Source organism: Rhagoletis pomonella, unplaced genomic scaffold, assembly GCF_013731165.1.
Source record: "Rhagoletis pomonella isolate Grant_MI unplaced genomic scaffold, Rhpom_1.0 Rhpom_scaffold_00002, whole genome shotgun sequence".
Classification (NCBI taxonomy): Eukaryota; Metazoa; Arthropoda; class Insecta; order Diptera; family Tephritidae; genus Rhagoletis; species Rhagoletis pomonella.
The window spans coordinates 2,903,185-2,909,530 of NW_023458556.1; positions in this window are offsets into that span (position 1 = coordinate 2,903,185).

The following is a 6,346-nucleotide window of genomic DNA, read 5'->3' on the forward strand; positions in this document are numbered from 1 at the left end:
TTCTATCTATTTTTTGGCATAAAGTATACGAAGTGGGACGCTTATTCATTAAGTAGTCACACAATTGGCACAAAACATACATCTGAACCCATTTAATTCGGAATTCATGCGGAAAATATATTTAAAAAAAATGTGTAATGATTGAGGCAAAGCCCAGTATTTTTCGGATCACGCCATTAGGGTAGGTACCAATTTGAAATCAATTAAATTTACATATCGCACACCGTCTTCAAATGAGTTACAACTCCAAATAATACGTTCGTCAGAAAATGCGAATAACTATTTCGTAGCAGATGCTAATCATATGGGCAAGGGCGACTTTACCTTAGGTTTTTTTTTTAACAAATTATAACAAAAATTTGCTCCAGCTTTTGCTGAAAGGTAAATAAAAGCTCTGTGTACATTTTTAGCACATAATTTCAAACATGGCAAATTTTGAGTTGTGACTCTTTTCAAGACGGTGTGATACATGTTTGTTTATATATCAAACGTTTTAGGTTTGAAAAAAAAAACAAAAAATTGTAGTTTTGCGATCAATTCAGTTCATATCACGCATTTTATGTTCGAAAAAAAAAATCAGGTGTTTCTCTAGATAGTTTTATAGCTACTGTAAACAGTAGCAAACAAGAAAGTGTGTAATCTCAATCAAACAAATCTAAAAGCTTTGTTGCAGTACTTTTGTTGCACAACTTTTGTTGCATATTAATAAGTATGTTTGCCTACGAAAGCTTCATCCAACCAACCAACCTACCAAAGCAAAATTTAATTACCCGTTTTGGTCCAATCGAACCATAACGGCAACGCTGACATAAACACGAACTCCATTTAGCTATAGCGAAGCGTCATTGGTTGTCACATGGCTGCCAATTGACGGGCGGAGCAACACAACTGTCAACTTGTCAACGGGGAAATGTGTCACCATATTGTTTAACGGAACATTCTATGCCAACCAATGACATCGCGACAGCACAGACTACAGAACAGACAACAACAATCAACGTAGCAAGCAGCATAACAACAACAAAAAAAAACACGAGTGGAGGGTTGACGCACACGCATGTACACACACAAACAATTTGTCATACAATCTGCTATCCCTGAATGGAAATTCAAATTGAATCGAAAATCGAGGAAGACATTATTCAACGCATAGAAAGAAAGGAAAGAAAAGTACACGCGTACCTATGCGGGAATTGTCTGCTGCGCAAACACTGCCGCGAACAGATACTGAACTATTTTTTCTATTTTTTCATTGATGTAAAAATACCTACGTACCTACATACATAAGTACAAACATTCGTTTTGATGGATTTGTGCGCACTAAGGACACGCTGCTCACGCAACTATTGTGCAGCTCTAACAGCCGGAGGACACTCGCAAGGACGACACATTAGAGCATCGCAAGGCAAGGCAGGCCAGGCGTGAATCCAAAATGAAAAACACTGCCATGACACAGCGAAAGACGAAGCGAAGTGCGCCTTACAACTGCGCAGCCACAATGGTTTCTCAGCTTGCGTCACTTCCAATTCGGAGGTATGTATGTATGTACATATGTACACGCTCCTGTCGACCGTTGAATGTCGGTCGCTACCTGAGCGCAAACTGAAAGTAGCTGGGACTGTGGTTGGCAGTGATACCGTGACGAGGCGGACGGCGGACTGCGATCGACTGTCTCTATTCCCACCAGCACAAAGGACAGCGTTATTGCCGCCAACTTTGCCAAGGATCACAAGGATAATAATGATATACTTAAGCCAACACAATGCCATGTATTTGAGTGAGCACAAAAAAGGAAAATTCGCTTCAATTCAGTGCAATTGTGTTGTTGTTGCGGTGATGCCACTTACAGTGGGGGTTGATGGTAATATTTACACGAATGATATTTACAATTATGAAGATATGTGTATTTACATACATCTGAAATGATCCGGCTACATGAAATGTGTTTTGTATGTATGTATGTATGTTTGTACAAGCGAATACAATAGGCTAGCAGATACTTATTAATAAATACACACAATACACAGCGAGTACTTAACGCTTCCGCGGCCATCGATGCATCCGCTTGATTGCTTGACGGCTTCACTCGACGGTTTCAATCGGCTGGCTTTGGACGAGGGTGAAGGGCGTTCGATAAACACAAAGAGAGACCAACAGGCGTTCCAGACAGACGACAGACGACAGACGCAGACAACATGCCGTATGACACTCGAAACCAAATGTTGTTGCGAAATGAAACTGGGAAAAGATGGCGGTTGGTGGATTAGGAACGCTCTGGGCCAGCAAACAGCAGCGACAACAAAGCAAAACCTTCTTATTTACAATAAACATAGATATTTATGTATGTATGTGTGTATGCACTTGAATTTTTATGTAATTATACGTACTTGGACAGATGTGCAATACTGTTGGGTATATGTAGGTAAGCGTTGTGCGATGCGACTCATAGCTAAGGATTATATTTGCACTTATCCCTGCATTTTCCCAAGGTCTTTATGAAATTTTCGAAATTTGTGTAATTATGAAATTCAGCGCTCCCAATTGAAATTGTGCGCAAGGGTAGATAGCAGCTACAGGCATACATCTATGTACATACATACATCAGTAGATTGCACACAATGTACGACATGCAGAGTGTTTTTCAATGTCAGCCATTGGATAAGCAAAATTTTCCAGCCAGTCGCCGATGACAATGCAATAATAGGTAATATTTCTAAGTAAATATCCGCTTACATACTTTCCATGAAAGCCTTTTTTTCCTCTCCAATCGAAGCGTTTCAATGATAGGCGTTCAATGGGATCAATGGCGGACGACTTCTTGCAGCTTGTCATTACAGCGCTTGCAGCTGCATAGTGCAATCTGCATCCATCTTCAAATATGCTTTTAGTTGTTGTTATTTTTTGTTTGCTTTTTTGTTTAATAAATAACGCGGCTCCATTAGTGCGTAATGCCAGTTATTTGCAGCACTGGATTCACGCCAAAGCGATTTGTCTCAAGCCACTAATTGAACGCCGAGTGTCGCCGATTGCAAAGCCGCCACCGTCGCAGTTCTAGCCATAGAGCATGTTATTTACAAAAACACTGACGCAACTCAAAAAAGTGTATTTCTTCATCAGACTGTATTTTATCATGCAGAATTACTAATTATATCATTCCAGCACGACAAGAGGATGGAAGTTAAAATTATAATATCTTGTCAAGTTTATAAATTTGATTATTTAGTATTCAAATAGCTATTATAAATTATAACAACAGGTCTATTCTACCCGTTATCCGATGAGATTGTGGCATTGCATATTTCTCAGGGCATTAAAAATTTCGTTTGCTAGAGTGCACAGAATGCGAAAGGCGTTTGTTACCAGTGCAGAATAGACCTGTAAATGTGAATGCATATTTTTACGTACACATGCAAATGATTAACGTCATTTCCATGCTTCTGAAATCCAGGCAAAGCGGTTATACAGTCAAAACAACCGCAAATGTGGCCTGGCGTATGGAATATAAAAAGCTTTCCACCATCCGAAGTCACCAGATATTCGCTGATCATACTCTCCATTCTACGAGTATAAAAGTAAGTAAAGTAATTATTTTTCAAAAGTACGAACAAGTATGTAGTGAGAACGTTGGATATTCGTTTAAGAATTAAAAATTTGTTTGTTGGGGCGAGGGGTCGAACATCATTTGGCGAATAGACGATACAACATATCGCACGCCAAAGATGATATACATCTCTATTACTTTACTCCAGTCACAAGGACGTGCCCCATCAGTCACAATTTTAAATATATCTATGATGATTATATCAGCCTCGTTTTTATTTAAAACAAACGCTGGAAAATAAATTTGTTTGGCTAAAATTCGTCCTTGAGTCCTTAAAGGTAAAATAGAGGAGATTTCAGTGGCAAATGAGCCGTTTATTTTTAAAATGGCATAAGTCATTTCATGTCGTTTGACTTTAGTGATCATGAACCTGTTATTCGGCCAACTTCATCAGACAAAGATTAAATATTTTTTTGATTACTTTATGACAGTGGAACAGTTTACAGATGCGTTCAGTTAGAAGGAACCAACCATTTAAGTACAAGAGAGGAAGTTACTAATGCCACTTTCAAAATAAAAGGAATTTTATACATTAGTTATTTTACTATTTCACTGTTGTATAAGTTCCGACGATATGGTTTTATTTCACAATTGATTGAATTATTTATTTCGTTTCCTCAAAAGTCACAACTGCACAAAATGAATTGAACGTGCAACCAACATTAGGTGGTATCCATGCAAGGATTCTGAAGAGAATCAGGCACCTGATTCAACAAGCTGTATTCGTTCACTTTTGCAGTTCATGCAAGGTCTGCTTATTAAATTTGTTCCCCTTCTTTACTGCCAGATGGGACGTTGCCAAAGAATTCATAAATATAACTGTCAAAGGTCTTTATGAGACTGCATGGGGGCAAAGTTCAGATTCCTCTATGGAGACTAAAAAAAATTTAAATTAATTTTTGGCCCCGATTGGATGAAAAAGTAATAATTTTAATTTTTTGGGTCTCTCTGAAATTTGCCCCCTCTTTTTTTTTTTTTTTTTTTTGTTTTTTTTTTTGTTTGTATTGGGAGTGATGCAGTCTAATGTACATAAGTATGTGCCTAACACCACAAATACATATAACATGAAAATGACATATTTTGAGTTAGCAATCTTTTGGTAAAAGTATGCATTGTGTATCTACTACATGATGTCACTTTGGTGACACTGCGCAATTATCGAAACGTGTTTGTCAGCTTTTTCTGTTTTTTTTTTTCAGTTTCAAATGCAATTGCAAATACATTTCAAGATTGATTGCAGTGCAATCAAACCATAATAAATACACATGTATGTACATACATATGTATGAATGTACGCGCTTACATATGTACAAAAGTACAAGCATACCAGCGTGCTGTGGTGTCTCCAAGCGGTTATTACTTCTCTGCCCAGTAATTTCCGTCCACATCGGGACAAACAAATAATAATTTGACCGATTTATGGAGTGCAAATAAATGCTAGTATGAATTAAGTATAATTATCGTAAATGTCACTATGTTTAGAATATTAATGATTGGCAGTAGAGTCGGCTTGTCAGATTACAGACAGCTACAATAAAACAAAAAATAAAAAACCAAAAGAAAACTGCAGGCAGCTATGTAAATGGCAATGACACGAGTAAGGACAAATGGTTTATAAGCATATATATGTACATATGTATGTATATGTATGTGTGAATATGCATTACAAATGTATGTATTTATCTACATACATAAATACAAATAAATGCGATCTTGTATGTACATATGTACATTAGAGTGGCCCAAAAAAATTAAGTTGGAATTTTAATGCCGGCACCCCCTAGGATTGTTCTATATCAAAAAAAAATATACCCCTATTTTTTTATTTGGAAATCAAAAAATATTTAGCGGGTGCTCAAAGCGCTCAAAGTTTTCCATGTATTTTATATGGAGAAAAAACCATTTTTCGTAGAAATGGTATAAAACTCTTAAAGATCAATATTTTTAAATCGGAAAACTGAGGTTCTCTTCAGAAGACTTCCAGTATTAATATCCAATTGTTTATTTAACCATTTTTTATGATTAAAGATTTTTCCATTGCATTTTCTAGGGGTTTTGGAGGACCTATAAAATATAGTTACTATGAAGAAATGGTTAAAGAGACAATTGCGTATTATTACTGGGAATCTCCTGAAGATAAGAAAAGTTTTCCGATCGAAAACTGTTGATTTTCAAGAATTCTACACTATTTCTACGAAAAGTTGTTTTTCCCCCATATAAAATACATGGAAAACTTTGAGCGCTTAGAGCACTCCCTATTTTTTTTCAAAATAAAAAAATAGTGGTAAATTTTTTTCGATATAGAACAATCCTAGGGGGTGGCGGCATTAAAAATCCTACCTTATTTTTTTTACATACATATTTGGACCACTTTAATGTACATTTATAACAACTGAGTACAGCGAAATATAAATAACTTTGCTTATCACAATCAGAACTTTTCTTTTTCAGACTAACATTCACTCATCATGCCCGTGCACGATCTAACTACTCGGGAGGTGGCCGTTATTGCAGCCGATCCTTGTTCGAAGTAATCTCACCCTTTCTCACTTCCGATATGAAATACAGTTGTGAAAAGTTGTGAGACCAACACGGCAGTATTGCTGTAGCAGAGAGAGAGAGGAGTTTTCTCTGCTGAAATATGGCTAGAGAAATCTTTGCGACTCCCCTCCCTTTGTATAGTAGACGGATGTGGCTGTTGGTCATCTAGGAAGCAGTAGCCTACGATCTACGGAGACGAAATAA